Source organism: Vulpes vulpes, unplaced genomic scaffold, assembly GCF_048418805.1.
Source record: "Vulpes vulpes isolate BD-2025 unplaced genomic scaffold, VulVul3 u000000749, whole genome shotgun sequence".
Classification (NCBI taxonomy): Eukaryota; Metazoa; Chordata; class Mammalia; order Carnivora; family Canidae; genus Vulpes; species Vulpes vulpes.
This window is the reverse complement of record NW_027325752.1, coordinates 67501-85006: the sequence shown is the minus strand read 5'-3', so window position 1 is coordinate 85006 and position 17506 is coordinate 67501. Positions and strand designations below refer to the sequence as shown.

Here is a 17506-nt window from a genome sequence, read left to right as displayed (position 1 = left end):
GGCGGGGCGGGGGCCATGCCACGGGTCGCCCGGAGGGGGGCGCCGCCGCCGCCGCCGCCGCCGCCGCCGCCGCCGCCGCGTTGGTCGAGGGGGCGTTGGCGGCCAAGGGACAGACAGGAAGGCAGGCAAAAGGCCGAGGAAAAAAAGCCTACAGCACCCGGTATTCCCAGGCGGTCTCCCATCCAAGTACTAACCAGGCCCGACCCTGCTTAGCTTCCGAGATCAGACGAGATCGGGCGCGTTCAGGGTGGTATGGCCGTAGACGTCCGCGGCTGCCGCTGGGCGCCCCAAGAGCCTGCTCTGCGCCTCTCCGGGCCAGGCGCCCGCCGCTCCTCAGCCCTCCGCCCGCCCGATCGCGCCAGCCCGCCTGCATGCTCGCCTGCCGGCCCGACTGATTGATTGACTGACCGCCTCCCGCGCCGCGCCCGGGGTGGCGGAGGGCGCCTGCCCCGGGCCGGGCGGGGGGGTGGGGGCCAAGACGCCTCCCGCACCCCGGAGCGGAGGCTGTCGCCGGAGCCCGGGCGCGCTCCCGTCCCCGGCCTGGCGGGCGCGTCGCCGCCGCTCGGCTCCCCGGATGGCACGCCGCCCCACCTCGGACCGCTCACTGGCTGGGGGGGTGCCGCGGGCCGGCGCCGGCCGGCTCCGGACGACCCCTGGCCTCTCCTGTTCTTCAGCCGGCCTGGCTCAAAGCCAAGCCGGGGCCGCCCGCGCCGCCGGACCCCATCCTCGGACAGGCAGGGACACAGACACAGGTGCCCACGACAGACAGACAGACACACACACACACACACACAGACGGAGGGACACGGGCACTCGGAGCTGGGCCACAAGGCCTGTGGGGGCGAGGCAGCCACCCCGCCGGAGGGGCGCAGGCCCTGGAGCTGCCTTAGGAGCCCTGGCAGCCGCGGGCCCTGCAGCCACGGTGTCAGGGATGCCGTTCTGCCCCCATTCCTGCCCATCAGCCGAACCGCCGCGGGACCGTGTGCCTGTGTTGCGTGCGCGGCGCCCACGCCCAGGCGCGGAGCGAGTCTCTCTTGTGTCTCTTGCTGTGTTGCGCGCGGCCCTTTTCGGCATGGGTGCCGGCCGCCCCCGCGTCGCTGTGGCCTTGGCTGTTGCGGGGCCGCGGAGCGCGCAGCCCGGTGCCAACGGGGCCTGAGGCCCCGGGCGGTCGGGCCATCTGGTGTCCCGGGCCCGCGGAGCGTGGACGTCGTGGCTGAGGGCCGAAGGGACGGTGGTCCGCGGGGGAGGCAGGGCATGTCCTTCGGAGAGAAGGTGCAGGCGGGCCCGGGCCGAAGGTGGGGGGGGTTGCGGGTGGCTGGGTGGCTTGGAGGCTGGGGGCGGTGCCAGGGAATTGCTAGGGGCTGGGGGCGGGCCTGGGGGCGGAGATTGGGGCGGGGCGAGGAGGGCCCGCAGGCGGGCCCGGCCCCGGCCCCGGCCCCGGCCCCCAAAGCCCCGCCCCGGCCCCGGCCCCCAAAGCCCCGCCCCGGCCCCCCGGAGGGGCTCGCAGGCCTGCGGAGACGGGATCCAGCCCCCGCCCGGCTCCCCCCAGCGACCGCCCCCTCCCCGCCCCGGCCCCGAGGTTCCTGCTGTCGCCCCGTCCCCTCCGTCGGCCGCCTTCGGGCCCCCGCGGCGCCCTGGGACGCGCGGCCGGCTAGGACGTGGGTGGGTGTGCTTGAAGGGCGGGCTGCGAGGGTGAAGGGCTTGAGAGGAAGAGGAGGTGGTGCATGTGTGTGGCCTCCTGCCCGTGCAGCCGGCGCCCTCGGTGCTCCGCGGCGCCCTGCGGTGCTTCCGGCGGGGCGGGGGCCATGCCACGGGTCGCCCGGAGGGGGGCGCCGCCGCCGCCGCCGCCGCCGCCGCCGCCGCCGCCGCGTTGGTCGAGGGGGCGTTGGCGGCCAAGGGACAGACAGGAAGGCAGGCAAAAGGCCGAGGAAAAAAAGCCTACAGCACCCGGTATTCCCAGGCGGTCTCCCATCCAAGTACTAACCAGGCCCGACCCTGCTTAGCTTCCGAGATCAGACGAGATCGGGCGCGTTCAGGGTGGTATGGCCGTAGACGTCCGCGGCTGCCGCTGGGCGCCCCAAGAGCCTGCTCTGCGCCTCTCCGGGCCAGGCGCCCGCCGCTCCTCAGCCCTCCGCCCGCCCGATCGCGCCAGCCCGCCTGCATGCTCGCCTGCCGGCCCGACTGATTGATTGACTGACCGCCTCCCGCGCCGCGCCCGGGGTGGCGGAGGGCGCCTGCCCCGGGCCGGGCGGGGGGGGTGGGGGCCAAGACGCCTCCCGCACCCCGGAGCGGAGGCTGTCGCCGGAGCCCGGGCGCGCTCCCGTCCCCGGCCTGGCGGGCGCGTCGCCGCCGCTCGGCTCCCCGGATGGCACGCCGCCCCACCTCGGACCGCTCACTGGCTGGGGGGGTGCCGCGGGCCGGCGCCGGCCGGCTCCGGACGACCCCTGGCCTCTCCTGTTCTTCAGCCGGCCTGGCTCAAAGCCAAGCCGGGGCCGCCCGCGCCGCCGGACCCCATCCTCGGACAGGCAGGGACACAGACACAGGTGCCCACGACAGACAGACAGACACACACACACACACACACAGACGGAGGGACACGGGCACTCGGAGCTGGGCCACAAGGCCTGTGGGGGCGAGGCAGCCACCCCGCCGGAGGGGCGCAGGCCCTGGAGCTGCCTTAGGAGCCCTGGCAGCCGCGGGCCCTGCAGCCACGGTGTCAGGGATGCCGTTCTGCCCCCATTCCTGCCCATCAGCCGAACCGCCGCGGGACCGTGTGCCTGTGTTGCGTGCGCGGCGCCCACGCCCAGGCGCGGAGCGAGTCTCTCTTGTGTCTCTTGCTGTGTTGCGCGCGGCCCTTTTCGGCATGGGTGCCGGCCGCCCCCGCGTCGCTGTGGCCTTGGCTGTTGCGGGGCCGCGGAGCGCGCAGCCCAGTGCCAACGGGGCCTGAGGCCCCGGGCGGTCGGGCCATCTGGTGTCCCGGGCCCGCGGAGCGTGGACGTCGTGGCTGAGGGCCGAAGGGACGGTGGTCCGCGGGGGAGGCAGGGCATGTCCTTCGGAGAGAAGGTGCAGGCGGGCCCGGGCCGAAGGTGGGGGGGGTTGCGGGTGGCTGGGTGGCTTGGAGGCTGGGGGCGGTGCCAGGGAATTGCTAGGGGCTGGGGGCGGGCCTGGGGGCGGAGATTGGGGCGGGGCGAGGAGGGCCCCGGCCCCGGCCCCGGCCCCCAAAGCCCCGCCCCGGCCCCGGCCCCCAAAGCCCCGCCCCGGCCCCCCGGAGGGGCTCGCAGGCCTGCGGAGACGGGATCCAGCCCCCGCCCGGCTCCCCCCAGCGACCGCCCCCTCCCCGCCCCGGCCCCGAGGTTCCTGCTGTCGCCCCGTCCCCTCCGTCGGCCGCCTTCGGGCCCCCGCGGCGCCCTGGGACGCGCGGCCGGCTAGGACGTGGGTGGGTGTGCTTGAAGGGCGGGCTGCGAGGGTGAAGGGCTTGAGAGGAAGAGGAGGTGGTGCATGTGTGTGGCCTCCTGCCCGTGCAGCCGGCGCCCTCGGTGCTCCGCGGCGCCCTGCGGTGCTTCCGGCGGGGCGGGGGCCATGCCACGGGTCGCCCGGAGGGGGGCGCCGCCGCCGCCGCCGCCGCCGCCGCCGCCGCCGCCGCCGCCGCGTTGGTCGAGGGGGCGTTGGCGGCCAAGGGACAGACAGGAAGGCAGGCAAAAGGCCGAGGAAAAAAAGCCTACAGCACCCGGTATTCCCAGGCGGTCTCCCATCCAAGTACTAACCAGGCCCGACCCTGCTTAGCTTCCGAGATCAGACGAGATCGGGCGCGTTCAGGGTGGTATGGCCGTAGACGTCCGCGGCTGCCGCTGGGCGCCCCAAGAGCCTGCTCTGCGCCTCTCCGGGCCAGGCGCCCGCCGCTCCTCAGCCCTCCGCCCGCCCGATCGCGCCAGCCCGCCTGCATGCTCGCCTGCCGGCCCGACTGATTGATTGACTGACCGCCTCCCGCGCCGCGCCCGGGGTGGCGGAGGGCGCCTGCCCCGGGCCGGGCGGGGGGGGTGGGGGCCAAGACGCCTCCCGCACCCCGGAGCGGAGGCTGTCGCCGGAGCCCGGGCGCGCTCCCGTCCCCGGCCTGGCGGGCGCGTCGCCGCCGCTCGGCTCCCCGGATGGCACGCCGCCCCACCTCGGACCGCTCACTGGCTGGGGGGGTGCCGCGGGCCGGCGCCGGCCGGCTCCGGACGACCCCTGGCCTCTCCTGTTCTTCAGCCGGCCTGGCTCAAAGCCAAGCCGGGGCCGCCCGCGCCGCCGGACCCCATCCTCGGACAGGCAGGGACACAGACACAGGTGCCCACGACAGACAGACAGACACACACACACACACACACAGACGGAGGGACACGGGCACTCGGAGCTGGGCCACAAGGCCTGTGGGGGCGAGGCAGCCACCCCGCCGGAGGGGCGCAGGCCCTGGAGCTGCCTTAGGAGCCCTGGCAGCCGCGGGCCCTGCAGCCACGGTGTCAGGGATGCCGTTCTGCCCCCATTCCTGCCCATCAGCCGAACCGCCGCGGGACCGTGTGCCTGTGTTGCGTGCGCGGCGCCCACGCCCAGGCGCGGAGCGAGTCTCTCTTGTGTCTCTTGCTGTGTTGCGCGCGGCCCTTTTCGGCATGGGTGCCGGCCGCCCCCGCGTCGCTGTGGCCTTGGCTGTTGCGGGGCCGCGGAGCGCGCAGCCCGGTGCCAACGGGGCCTGAGGCCCCGGGCGGTCGGGCCATCTGGTGTCCCGGGCCCGCGGAGCGTGGACGTCGTGGCTGAGGGCCGAAGGGACGGTGGTCCGCGGGGGAGGCAGGGCATGTCCTTCGGAGAGAAGGTGCAGGCGGGCCCGGGCCGAAGGTGGGGGGGGTTGCGGGTGGCTGGGTGGCTTGGAGGCTGGGGGCGGTGCCAGGGAATTGCTAGGGGCTGGGGGCGGGCCTGGGGGCGGAGATTGGGGCGGGGCGAGGAGGGCCCCGGCCCCGGCCCCGGCCCCCAAAGCCCCGCCCCGGCCCCGGCCCCCAAAGCCCCGCCCCGGCCCCCCGGAGGGGCTCGCAGGCCTGCGGAGACGGGATCCAGCCCCCGCCCGGCTCCCCCCAGCGACCGCCCCCTCCCCGCCCCGGCCCCGAGGTTCCTGCTGTCGCCCCGTCCCCTCCGTCGGCCGCCTTCGGGCCCCCGCGGCGCCCTGGGACGCGCGGCCGGCTAGGACGTGGGTGGGTGTGCTTGAAGGGCGGGCTGCGAGGGTGAAGGGCTTGAGAGGAAGAGGAGGTGGTGCATGTGTGTGGCCTCCTGCCCGTGCAGCCGGCGCCCTCGGTGCTCCGCGGCGCCCTGCGGTGCTTCCGGCGGGGCGGGGGCCATGCCACGGGTCGCCCGGAGGGGGGCGCCGCCGCCGCCGCCGCCGCCGCCGCCGCCGCCGCCGCCGCCGCGTTGGTCGAGGGGGCGTTGGCGGCCAAGGGACAGACAGGAAGGCAGGCAAAAGGCCGAGGAAAAAAAGCCTACAGCACCCGGTATTCCCAGGCGGTCTCCCATCCAAGTACTAACCAGGCCCGACCCTGCTTAGCTTCCGAGATCAGACGAGATCGGGCGCGTTCAGGGTGGTATGGCCGTAGACGTCCGCGGCTGCCGCTGGGCGCCCCAAGAGCCTGCTCTGCGCCTCTCCGGGCCAGGCGCCCGCCGCTCCTCAGCCCTCCGCCCGCCCGATCGCGCCAGCCCGCCTGCATGCTCGCCTGCCGGCCCGACTGATTGATTGACTGACCGCCTCCCGCGCCACGCCCGGGGTGGCGGAGGGCGCCTGCCCCGGGCCGGGCGGGGGGGGTGGGGGCCAAGACGCCTCCCGCACCCCGGAGCGGAGGCTGTCGCCGGAGCCCGGGCGCGCTCCCGTCCCCGGCCTGGCGGGCGCGTCGCCGCCGCTCGGCTCCCCGGATGGCACGCCGCCCCACCTCGGACCGCTCACTGGCTGGGGGGGTGCCGCGGGCCGGCGCCGGCCGGCTCCGGACGACCCCTGGCCTCTCCTGTTCTTCAGCCGGCCTGGCTCAAAGCCAAGCCGGGGCCGCCCGCGCCGCCGGACCCCATCCTCGGACAGGCAGGGACACAGACACAGGTGCCCACGACAGACAGACAGACACACACACACACACACACAGACGGAGGGACACGGGCACTCGGAGCTGGGCCACAAGGCCTGTGGGGGCGAGGCAGCCACCCCGCCGGAGGGGCGCAGGCCCTGGAGCTGCCTTAGGAGCCCTGGCAGCCGCGGGCCCTGCAGCCACGGTGTCAGGGATGCCGTTCTGCCCCCATTCCTGCCCATCAGCCGAACCGCCGCGGGACCGTGTGCCTGTGTTGCGTGCGCGGCGCCCACGCCCAGGCGCGGAGCGAGTCTCTCTTGTGTCTCTTGCTGTGTTGCGCGCGGCCCTTTTCGGCATGGGTGCCGGCCGCCCCCGCGTCGCTGTGGCCTTGGCTGTTGCGGGGCCGCGGAGCGCGCAGCCCGGTGCCAACGGGGCCTGAGGCCCCGGGCGGTCGGGCCATCTGGTGTCCCGGGCCCGCGGAGCGTGGACGTCGTGGCTGAGGGCCGAAGGGACGGTGGTCCGCGGGGGAGGCAGGGCATGTCCTTCGGAGAGAAGGTGCAGGCGGGCCCGGGCCGAAGGTGGGGGGGGTTGCGGGTGGCTGGGTGGCTTGGAGGCTGGGGGCGGTGCCAGGGAATTGCTAGGGGCTGGGGGCGGGCCTGGGGGCGGAGATTGGGGCGGGGCGAGGAGGGCCCCGGCCCCGGCCCCGGCCCCCAAAGCCCCGCCCCGGCCCCGGCCCCCAAAGCCCCGCCCCGGCCCCCCGGAGGGGCTCGCAGGCCTGCGGAGACGGGATCCAGCCCCCGCCCGGCTCCCCCCAGCGACCGCCCCCTCCCCGCCCCGGCCCCGAGGTTCCTGCTGTCGCCCCGTCCCCTCCGTCGGCCGCCTTCGGGCCCCCGCGGCGCCCTGGGACGCGCGGCCGGCTAGGACGTGGGTGGGTGTGCTTGAAGGGCGGGCTGCGAGGGTGAAGGGCTTGAGAGGAAGAGGAGGTGGTGCATGTGTGTGGCCTCCTGCCCGTGCAGCCGGCGCCCTCGGTGCTCCGCGGCGCCCTGCGGTGCTTCCGGCGGGGCGGGGGCCATGCCACGGGTCGCCCGGAGGGGGGCGCCGCCGCCGCCGCCGCCGCCGCCGCCGCCGCCGCCGCCGCCGCGTTGGTCGAGGGGGCGTTGGCGGCCAAGGGACAGACAGGAAGGCAGGCAAAAGGCCGAGGAAAAAAAGCCTACAGCACCCGGTATTCCCAGGCGGTCTCCCATCCAAGTACTAACCAGGCCCGACCCTGCTTAGCTTCCGAGATCAGACGAGATCGGGCGCGTTCAGGGTGGTATGGCCGTAGACGTCCGCGGCTGCCGCTGGGCGCCCCAAGAGCCTGCTCTGCGCCTCTCCGGGCCAGGCGCCCGCCGCTCCTCAGCCCTCCGCCCGCCCGATCGCGCCAGCCCGCCTGCATGCTCGCCTGCCGGCCCGACTGATTGATTGACTGACCGCCTCCCGCGCCGCGCCCGGGGTGGCGGAGGGCGCCTGCCCCGGGCCGGGCGGGGGGGGTGGGGGCCAAGACGCCTCCCGCACCCCGGAGCGGAGGCTGTCGCCGGAGCCCGGGCGCGCTCCCGTCCCCGGCCTGGCGGGCGCGTCGCCGCCGCTCGGCTCCCCGGATGGCACGCCGCCCCACCTCGGACCGCTCACTGGCTGGGGGGGTGCCGCGGGCCGGCGCCGGCCGGCTCCGGACGACCCCTGGCCTCTCCTGTTCTTCAGCCGGCCTGGCTCAAAGCCAAGCCGGGGCCGCCCGCGCCGCCGGACCCCATCCTCGGACAGGCAGGGACACAGACACAGGTGCCCACGACAGACAGACAGACACACACACACACACACACAGACGGAGGGACACGGGCACTCGGAGCTGGGCCACAAGGCCTGTGGGGGCGAGGCAGCCACCCCGCCGGAGGGGCGCAGGCCCTGGAGCTGCCTTAGGAGCCCTGGCAGCCGCGGGCCCTGCAGCCACGGTGTCAGGGATGCCGTTCTGCCCCCATTCCTGCCCATCAGCCGAACCGCCGCGGGACCGTGTGCCTGTGTTGCGTGCGCGGCGCCCACGCCCAGGCGCGGAGCGAGTCTCTCTTGTGTCTCTTGCTGTGTTGCGCGCGGCCCTTTTCGGCATGGGTGCCGGCCGCCCCCGCGTCGCTGTGGCCTTGGCTGTTGCGGGGCCGCGGAGCGCGCAGCCCGGTGCCAACGGGGCCTGAGGCCCCGGGCGGTCGGGCCATCTGGTGTCCCGGGCCCGCGGAGCGTGGACGTCGTGGCTGAGGGCCGAAGGGACGGTGGTCCGCGGGGGAGGCAGGGCATGTCCTTCGGAGAGAAGGTGCAGGCGGGCCCGGGCCGAAGGTGGGGGGGGTTGCGGGTGGCTGGGTGGCTTGGAGGCTGGGGGCGGTGCCAGGGAATTGCTAGGGGCTGGGGGCGGGCCTGGGGGCGGAGATTGGGGCGGGGCGAGGAGGGCCCGCAGGCGGGCCCGGCCCCGGCCCCGGCCCCGGCCCCCAAAGCCCCGCCCCGGCCCCGGCCCCCAAAGCCCCGCCCCGGCCCCCCGGAGGGGCTCGCAGGCCTGCGGAGACGGGATCCAGCCCCCGCCCGGCTCCCCCCAGCGACCGCCCCCTCCCCGCCCCGGCCCCGAGGTTCCTGCTGTCGCCCCGTCCCCTCCGTCGGCCGCCTTCGGGCCCCCGCGGCGCCCTGGGACGCGCGGCCGGCTAGGACGTGGGTGGGTGTGCTTGAAGGGCGGGCTGCGAGGGTGAAGGGCTTGAGAGGAAGAGGAGGTGGTGCATGTGTGTGGCCTCCTGCCCGTGCAGCCGGCGCCCTCGGTGCTCCGCGGCGCCCTGCGGTGCTTCCGGCGGGGCGGGGGCCATGCCACGGGTCGCCCGGAGGGGGGCGCCGCCGCCGCCGCCGCCGCCGCCGCCGCGTTGGTCGAGGGGGCGTTGGCGGCCAAGGGACAGACAGGAAGGCAGGCAAAAGGCCGAGGAAAAAAAGCCTACAGCACCCGGTATTCCCAGGCGGTCTCCCATCCAAGTACTAACCAGGCCCGACCCTGCTTAGCTTCCGAGATCAGACGAGATCGGGCGCGTTCAGGGTGGTATGGCAGACGTCCGCGGCTGCCGCTGGGCGCCCCAAGAGCCTGCTCTGCGCCTCTCCGGGCCAGGCGCCCGCCGCTCCTCAGCCCTCCGCCCGCCCGATCGCGCCAGCCCGCCTGCATGCTCGCCTGCCGGCCCGACTGATTGATTGACTGACCGCCTCCCGCGCCGCGCCCGGGGTGGCGGAGGGCGCCTGCCCCGGGCCGGGCGGGGGGGGTGGGGGCCAAGACGCCTCCCGCACCCCGGAGCGGAGGCTGTCGCCGGAGCCCGGGCGCGCTCCCGTCCCCGGCCTGGCGGGCGCGTCGCCGCCGCTCGGCTCCCCGGATGGCACGCCGCCCCACCTCGGACCGCTCACTGGCTGGGGGGGTGCCGCGGGCCGGCGCCGGCCGGCTCCGGACGACCCCTGGCCTCTCCTGTTCTTCAGCCGGCCTGGCTCAAAGCCAAGCCGGGGCCGCCCGCGCCGCCGGACCCCATCCTCGGACAGGCAGGGACACAGACACAGGTGCCCACGACAGACAGACAGACACACACACACACACACACACACAGACGGAGGGACACGGGCACTCGGAGCTGGGCCACAAGGCCTGTGGGGGCGAGGCAGCCACCCCGCCGGAGGGGCGCAGGCCCTGGAGCTGCCTTAGGAGCCCTGGCAGCCGCGGGCCCTGAGCCACGGTGTCAGGGATGCCGTTCTGCCCCCATTCCTGCCCATCAGCCGAACCGCCGCGGGACCGTGTGCCTGTGTTGCGTGCGCGGCGCCCACGCCCAGGCGCGGAGCGAGTCTCTCTTGTGTCTCTTGCTGTGTTGCGCGCGGCCCTTTTCGGCATGGGTGCCGGCCGCCCCCGCGTCGCTGTGGCCTTGGCTGTTGCGGGGCCGCGGAGCGCGCAGCCTGGTGCCAACGGGGCCTGAGGCCCCGGGCGGTCGGGCCATCTGGTGTCCCGGGCCCGCGGAGCGTGGACGTCGTGGCTGAGGGCCGAAGGGACGGTGGTCCGCGGGGGAGGCAGGGCATGTCCTTCGGAGAGAAGGTGCAGGCGGGCCCGGGCCGAAGGTGGGGGGGGTTGCGGGTGGCTGGGTGGCTTGGAGGCTGGGGGCGGTGCCAGGGAATTGCTAGGGGCTGGGGGCGGGCCTGGGGGCGGAGATTGGGGCGGGGCGAGGAGGGCCCGCAGGCGGGCCCGGCCCCGGCCCCGGCCCCGGCCCCCAAAGCCCCGCCCCGGCCCCGGCCCCCAAAGCCCCGCCCCGGCCCCCCGGAGGGGCTCGCAGGCCTGCGGAGACGGGATCCAGCCCCCGCCCGGCTCCCCCCAGCGACCGCCCCCTCCCCGCCCCGGCCCCGAGGTTCCTGCTGTCGCCCCGTCCCCTCCGTCGGCCGCCTTCGGGCCCCCGCGGCGCCCTGGGACGCGCGGCCGGCTAGGACGTGGGTGGGTGTGCTTGAAGGGCGGGCTGCGAGGGTGAAGGGCTTGAGAGGAAGAGGAGGTGGTGCATGTGTGTGGCCTCCTGCCCGTGCAGCCGGCGCCCTCGGTGCTCCGCGGCGCCCTGCGGTGCTTCCGGCGGGGCGGGGGCCATGCCACGGGTCGCCCGGAGGGGGGCGCCGCCGCCGCCGCCGCCGCCGCCGCCGCCGCCGCCGCCGCCGCGTTGGTCGAGGGGGCGTTGGCGGCCAAGGGACAGACAGGAAGGCAGGCAAAAGGCCGAGGAAAAAAAGCCTACAGCACCCGGTATTCCCAGGCGGTCTCCCATCCAAGTACTAACCAGGCCCGACCCTGCTTAGCTTCCGAGATCAGACGAGATCGGGCGCGTTCAGGGTGGTATGGCCGTAGACGTCCGCGGCTGCCGCTGGGCGCCCCAAGAGCCTGCTCTGCGCCTCTCCGGGCCAGGCGCCCGCCGCTCCTCAGCCCTCCGCCCGCCCGATCGCGCCAGCCCGCCTGCATGCTCGCCTGCCGGCCCGACTGATTGATTGACTGACCGCCTCCCGCGCCGCGCCCGGGGTGGCGGAGGGCGCCTGCCCCGGGCCGGGCGGGGGGGGTGGGGGCCAAGACGCCTCCCGCACCCCGGAGCGGAGGCTGTCGCCGGAGCCCGGGCGCGCTCCCGTCCCCGGCCTGGCGGGCGCGTCGCCGCCGCTCGGCTCCCCGGATGGCACGCCGCCCCACCTCGGACCGCTCACTGGCTGGGGGGGTGCCGCGGGCCGGCGCCGGCCGGCTCCGGACGACCCCTGGCCTCTCCTGTTCTTCAGCCGGCCTGGCTCAAAGCCAAGCCGGGGCCGCCCGCGCCGCCGGACCCCATCCTCGGACAGGCAGGGACACAGACACAGGTGCCCACGACAGACAGACAGACACACACACACACACACACACAGACGGAGGGACACGGGCACTCGGAGCTGGGCCACAAGGCCTGTGGGGGCGAGGCAGCCACCCCGCCGGAGGGGCGCAGGCCCTGGAGCTGCCTTAGGAGCCCTGGCAGCCGCGGGCCCTGCAGCCACGGTGTCAGGGATGCCGTTCTGCCCCCATTCCTGCCCATCAGCCGAACCGCCGCGGGACCGTGTGCCTGTGTTGCGTGCGCGGCGCCCACGCCCAGGCGCGGAGCGAGTCTCTCTTGTGTCTCTTGCTGTGTTGCGCGCGGCCCTTTTCGGCATGGGTGCCGGCCGCCCCCGCGTCGCTGTGGCCTTGGCTGTTGCGGGGCCGCGGAGCGCGCAGCCCGGTGCCAACGGGGCCTGAGGCCCCGGGCGGTCGGGCCATCTGGTGTCCCGGGCCCGCGGAGCGTGGACGTCGTGGCTGAGGGCCGAAGGGACGGTGGTCCGCGGGGGAGGCAGGGCATGTCCTTCGGAGAGAAGGTGCAGGCGGGCCCGGGCCGAAGGTGGGGGGGGTTGCGGGTGGCTGGGTGGCTTGGAGGCTGGGGGCGGTGCCAGGGAATTGCTAGGGGCTGGGGGCGGGCCTGGGGGCGGAGATTGGGGCGGGGCGAGGAGGGCCCGCAGGCGGGCCCGGCCCCGGCCCCGGCCCCGGCCCCCAAAGCCCCGCCCCGGCCCCGGCCCCCAAAGCCCCGCCCCGGCCCCCCGGAGGGGCTCGCAGGCCTGCGGAGACGGGATCCAGCCCCCGCCCGGCTCCCCCCAGCGACCGCCCCCTCCCCGCCCCGGCCCCGAGGTTCCTGCTGTCGCCCCGTCCCCTCCGTCGGCCGCCTTCGGGCCCCCGCGGCGCCCTGGGACGCGCGGCCGGCTAGGACGTGGGTGGGTGTGCTTGAAGGGCGGGCTGCGAGGGTGAAGGGCTTGAGAGGAAGAGGAGGTGGTGCATGTGTGTGGCCTCCTGCCCGTGCAGCCGGCGCCCTCGGTGCTCCGCGGCGCCCTGCGGTGCTTCCGGCGGGGCGGGGGCCATGCCACGGGTCGCCCGGAGGGGGGCCGCCGCCGCCGCCGCCGCCGCCGCCGCCGCCGCCGCCGCCGCGTTGGTCGAGGGGGCGTTGGCGGCCAAGGGACAGACAGGAAGGCAGGCAAAAGGCCGAGGAAAAAAAGCCTACAGCACCCGGTATTCCCAGGCGGTCTCCCATCCAAGTACTAACCAGGCCCGACCCTGCTTAGCTTCCGAGATCAGACGAGATCGGGCGCGTTCAGGGTGGTATGGCCGTAGACGTCCGCGGCTGCCGCTGGGCGCCCCAAGAGCCTGCTCTGCGCCTCTCCGGGCCAGGCGCCCGCCGCTCCTCAGCCCTCCGCCCGCCCGATCGCGCCAGCCCGCCTGCATGCTCGCCTGCCGGCCCGACTGATTGATTGACTGACCGCCTCCCGCGCCGCGCCCGGGGTGGCGGAGGGCGCCTGCCCCGGGCCGGGCGGGGGGGGTGGGGGCCAAGACGCCTCCCGCACCCCGGAGCGGAGGCTGTCGCCGGAGCCCGGGCGCGCTCCCGTCCCCGGCCTGGCGGGCGCGTCGCCGCCGCTCGGCTCCCCGGATGGCACGCCGCCCCACCTCGGACCGCTCACTGGCTGGGGGGGTGCCGCGGGCCGGCGCCGGCCGGCTCCGGACGACCCCTGGCCTCTCCTGTTCTTCAGCCGGCCTGGCTCAAAGCCAAGCCGGGGCCGCCCGCGCCGCCGGACCCCATCCTCGGACAGGCAGGGACACAGACACAGGTGCCCACGACAGACAGACAGACACACACACACACACACACACAGACGGAGGGACACGGGCACTCGGAGCTGGGCCACAAGGCCTGTGGGGGCGAGGCAGCCACCCCGCCGGAGGGGCGCAGGCCCTGGAGCTGCCTTAGGAGCCCTGGCAGCCGCGGGCCCTGCAGCCACGGTGTCAGGGATGCCGTTCTGCCCCCATTCCTGCCCATCAGCCGAACCGCCGCGGGACCGTGTGCCTGTGTTGCGTGCGCGGCGCCCACGCCCAGGCGCGGAGCGAGTCTCTCTTGTGTCTCTTGCTGTGTTGCGCGCGGCCCTTTTCGGCATGGGTGCCGGCCGCCCCCGCGTCGCTGTGGCCTTGGCTGTTGCGGGGCCGCGGAGCGCGCAGCCTGGTGCCAACGGGGCCTGAGGCCCCGGGCGGTCGGGCCATCTGGTGTCCCGGGCCCGCGGAGCGTGGACGTCGTGGCTGAGGGCCGAAGGGACGGTGGTCCGCGGGGGAGGCAGGGCATGTCCTTCGGAGAGAAGGTGCAGGCGGGCCCGGGCCGAAGGTGGGGGGGGTTGCGGGTGGCTGGGTGGCTTGGAGGCTGGGGGCGGTGCCAGGGAATTGCTAGGGGCTGGGGGCGGGCCTGGGGGCGGAGATTGGGGCGGGGCGAGGAGGGCCCGCAGGCGGGCCCGGCCCCGGCCCCGGCCCCGGCCCCCAAAGCCCCGCCCCGGCCCCGGCCCCCAAAGCCCCGCCCCGGCCCCCCGGAGGGGCTCGCAGGCCTGCGGAGACGGGATCCAGCCCCCGCCCGGCTCCCCCCAGCGACCGCCCCCTCCCCGCCCCGGCCCCGAGGTTCCTGCTGTCGCCCCGTCCCCTCCGTCGGCCGCCTTCGGGCCCCCGCGGCGCCCTGGGACGCGCGGCCGGCTAGGACGTGGGTGGGTGTGCTTGAAGGGCGGGCTGCGAGGGTGAAGGGCTTGAGAGGAAGAGGAGGTGGTGCATGTGTGTGGCCTCCTGCCCGTGCAGCCGGCGCCCTCGGTGCTCCGCGGCGCCCTGCGGTGCTTCCGGCGGGGCGGGGGCCATGCCACGGGTCGCCCGGAGGGGGGCGCCGCCGCCGCCGCCGCCGCCGCCGCCGCCGCCGCCGCCGCCGCGTTGGTCGAGGGGGCGTTGGCGGCCAAGGGACAGACAGGAAGGCAGGCAAAAGGCCGAGGAAAAAAAGCCTACAGCACCCGGTATTCCCAGGCGGTCTCCCATCCAAGTACTAACCAGGCCCGACCCTGCTTAGCTTCCGAGATCAGACGAGATCGGGCGCGTTCAGGGTGGTATGGCCGTAGACGTCCGCGGCTGCCGCTGGGCGCCCCAAGAGCCTGCTCTGCGCCTCTCCGGGCCAGGCGCCCGCCGCTCCTCAGCCCTCCGCCCGCCCGATCGCGCCAGCCCGCCTGCATGCTCGCCTGCCGGCCCGACTGATTGATTGACTGACCGCCTCCCGCGCCGCGCCCGGGGTGGCGGAGGGCGCCTGCCCCGGGCCGGGCGGGGGGGGTGGGGGCCAAGACGCCTCCCGCACCCCGGAGCGGAGGCTGTCGCCGGAGCCCGGGCGCGCTCCCGTCCCCGGCCTGGCGGGCGCGTCGCCGCCGCTCGGCTCCCCGGATGGCACGCCGCCCCACCTCGGACCGCTCACTGGCTGGGGGGGTGCCGCGGGCCGGCGCCGGCCGGCTCCGGACGACCCCTGGCCTCTCCTGTTCTTCAGCCGGCCTGGCTCAAAGCCAAGCCGGGGCCGCCCGCGCCGCCGGACCCCATCCTCGGACAGGCAGGGACACAGACACAGGTGCCCACGACAGACAGACAGACACACACACACACACACACAGACGGAGGGACACGGGCACTCGGAGCTGGGCCACAAGGCCTGTGGGGGCGAGGCAGCCACCCCGCCGGAGGGGCGCAGGCCCTGGAGCTGCCTTAGGAGCCCTGGCAGCCGCGGGCCCTGCAGCCACGGTGTCAGGGATGCCGTTCTGCCCCCATTCCTGCCCATCAGCCGAACCGCCGCGGGACCGTGTGCCTGTGTTGCGTGCGCGGCGCCCACGCCCAGGCGCGGAGCGAGTCTCTCTTGTGTCTCTTGCTGTGTTGCGCGCGGCCCTTTTCGGCATGGGTGCCGGCCGCCCCCGCGTCGCTGTGGCCTTGGCTGTTGCGGGGCCGCGGAGCGCGCAGCCCGGTGCCAACGGGGCCTGAGGCCCCGGGCGGTCGGGCCATCTGGTGTCCCGGGCCCGCGGAGCGTGGACGTCGTGGCTGAGGGCCGAAGGGACGGTGGTCCGCGGGGGAGGCAGGGCATGTCCTTCGGAGAGAAGGTGCAGGCGGGCCCGGGCCGAAGGTGGGGGGGGTTGCGGGTGGCTGGGTGGCTTGGAGGCTGGGGGCGGTGCCAGGGGGCTGGGGGCGGGCCTGGGGGCGGAGATTGGGGCGGGGCGAGGAGGGCCCGCAGGCGGGCCCGGCCCCGGCCCCGGCCCCGGCCCCCAAAGCCCCGCCCCGGCCCCGGCCCCCAAAGCCCCGCCCCGGCCCCCCGGAGGGGCTCGCAGGCCTGCGGAGACGGGATCCAGCCCCCGCCCGGCTCCCCCCAGCGACCGCCCCCTCCCCGCCCCGGCCCCGAGGTTCCTGCTGTCGCCCCGTCCCCTCCGTCGGCCGCCTTCGGGCCCCCGCGGCGCCCTGGGACGCGCGGCCGGCTAGGACGTGGGTGGGTGTGCTTGAAGGGCGGGCTGCGAGGGTGAAGGGCTTGAGAGGAAGAGGAGGTGGTGCATGTGTGTGGCCTCCTGCCCGTGCAGCCGGCGCCCTCGGTGCTCCGCGGCGCCCTGCGGTGCTTCCGGCGGGGCGGGGGCCATGCCACGGGTCGCCCGGAGGGGGGCGCCGCCGCCGCCGCCGCCGCCGCCGCCGCCGCCGCCGCCGCTTGGTCGAGGGGGCGTTGGCGGCCAAGGGACAGACAGGAAGGCAGGCAAAAGGCCGAGGAAAAAAAGCCTACAGCACCCGGTATTCCCAGGCGGTCTCCCATCCAAGTACTAACCAGGCCCGACCCTGCTTAGCTTCCGAGATCAGACGAGATCGGGCGCGTTCAGGGTGGTATGGCCGTAGACGTCCGCGGCTGCCGCTGGGCGCCCCAAGAGCCTGCTCTGCGCCTCTCCGGGCCAGGCGCCCGCCGCTCCTCAGCCCTCCGCCCGCCCGATCGCGCCAGCCCGCCTGCATGCTCGCCTGCCGGCCCGACTGATTGATTGACTGACCGCCTCCCGCGCCGCGCCCGGGGTGGCGGAGGGCGCCTGCCCCGGGCCGGGCGGGGGGGGTGGGGGCCAAGACGCCTCCCGCACCCCGGAGCGGAGGCTGTCGCCGGAGCCCGGGCGCGCTCCCGTCCCCGGCCTGGCGGGCGCGTCGCCGCCGCTCGGCTCCCCGGATGGCACGCCGCCCCACCTCGGACCGCTCACTGGCTGGGGGGGTGCCGCGGGCCGGCGCCGGCCGGCTCCGGACGACCCCTGGCCTCTCCTGTTCTTCAGCCGGCCTGGCTCAAAGCCAAGCCGGGGCCGCCCGCGCCGCCGGACCCCATCCTCGGACAGGCAGGGACACAGACACAGGTGCCCACGACAGACAGACAGACACACACACACACACACACAGACGGAGGGACACGGGCACTCGGAGCTGGGCCACAAGGCCTGTGGGGGCGAGGCAGCCACCCCGCCGGAGGGGCGCAGGCCCTGGAGCTGCCTTAGGAGCCCTGGCAGCCGCGGGCCCTGCAGCCACGGTGTCAGGGATGCCGTTCTGCCCCCATTCCTGCCCATCAGCCGAACCGCCGCGGGACCGTGTGCCTGTGTTGCGTGCGCGGCGCCCACGCCCAGGCGCGGAGCGAGTCTCTCTTGTGTCTCTTGCTGTGTTGCGCGCGGCCCTTTTCGGCATGGGTGCCGGCCGCCCCCGCGTCGCTGTGGCCTTGGCTGTTGCGGGGCCGCGGAGCGCGCAGCCCGGTGCCAACGGGGCCTGAGGCCCCGGGCGGTCGGGCCATCTGGTGTCCCGGGCCCGCGGAGCGTGGACGTCGTGGCTGAGGGCCGAAGGGACGGTGGTCCGCGGGGGAGGCAGGGCATGTCCTTCGGAGAGAAGGTGCAGGCGGGCCCGGGCCGAAGGTGGGGGGGGTTGCGGGTGGCTGGGTGGCTTGGAGGCTGGGGGCGGTGCCAGGGAATTGCTAGGGGCTGGGGGCGGGCCTGGGGGCGGAGATTGGGGCGGGGCGAGGAGGGCCCGCAGGCGG

The 17506-nt window shown here is 76.2% G+C and overlaps 10 non-coding genes across 10 annotated transcripts; all 10 read right to left on the bottom strand.

The window, feature by feature from the left end:
• Positions 1–145: 145 nt before the first annotated feature.
• LOC140596920 (5S ribosomal RNA) lies at positions 146–264 on the bottom strand. The gene has a single exon (XR_011998790.1). It is a non-coding gene; the product is annotated as a 5S ribosomal RNA (ribosomal RNA).
• A 1671-nt stretch (positions 265–1935) lies between these two features.
• On the bottom strand, positions 1936–2054 carry LOC140596919 (5S ribosomal RNA). The gene has a single exon (XR_011998789.1). It is a non-coding gene; the product is annotated as a 5S ribosomal RNA (ribosomal RNA).
• Positions 2055–3715: 1661 nt separating this feature from the next.
• Positions 3716–3834, bottom strand: LOC140596917 (5S ribosomal RNA). Its single transcript, XR_011998787.1, has one exon. It is a non-coding gene; the product is annotated as a 5S ribosomal RNA (ribosomal RNA).
• Positions 3835–5495: 1661 nt separating this feature from the next.
• Positions 5496–5614, bottom strand: LOC140596916 (5S ribosomal RNA). Its single transcript, XR_011998786.1, has one exon. It is a non-coding gene; the product is annotated as a 5S ribosomal RNA (ribosomal RNA).
• Positions 5615–7275: 1661 nt separating this feature from the next.
• Positions 7276–7394, bottom strand: LOC140596915 (5S ribosomal RNA). The gene has a single exon (XR_011998785.1). It is a non-coding gene; the product is annotated as a 5S ribosomal RNA (ribosomal RNA).
• A 1663-nt stretch (positions 7395–9057) lies between these two features.
• On the bottom strand, positions 9058–9176 carry LOC140596881 (5S ribosomal RNA). Its single transcript, XR_011998751.1, has one exon. It is a non-coding gene; the product is annotated as a 5S ribosomal RNA (ribosomal RNA).
• A 1678-nt stretch (positions 9177–10854) lies between these two features.
• On the bottom strand, positions 10855–10973 carry LOC140596914 (5S ribosomal RNA). Its single transcript, XR_011998784.1, has one exon. It is a non-coding gene; the product is annotated as a 5S ribosomal RNA (ribosomal RNA).
• A 1678-nt stretch (positions 10974–12651) lies between these two features.
• On the bottom strand, positions 12652–12770 carry LOC140596913 (5S ribosomal RNA). The gene has a single exon (XR_011998783.1). It is a non-coding gene; the product is annotated as a 5S ribosomal RNA (ribosomal RNA).
• Positions 12771–14450: 1680 nt separating this feature from the next.
• Positions 14451–14569, bottom strand: LOC140596912 (5S ribosomal RNA). The gene has a single exon (XR_011998782.1). It is a non-coding gene; the product is annotated as a 5S ribosomal RNA (ribosomal RNA).
• A 1664-nt stretch (positions 14570–16233) lies between these two features.
• On the bottom strand, positions 16234–16352 carry LOC140596911 (5S ribosomal RNA). The gene has a single exon (XR_011998781.1). It is a non-coding gene; the product is annotated as a 5S ribosomal RNA (ribosomal RNA).
• Between the last annotated feature and the right edge of the window lie 1154 nt (positions 16353–17506).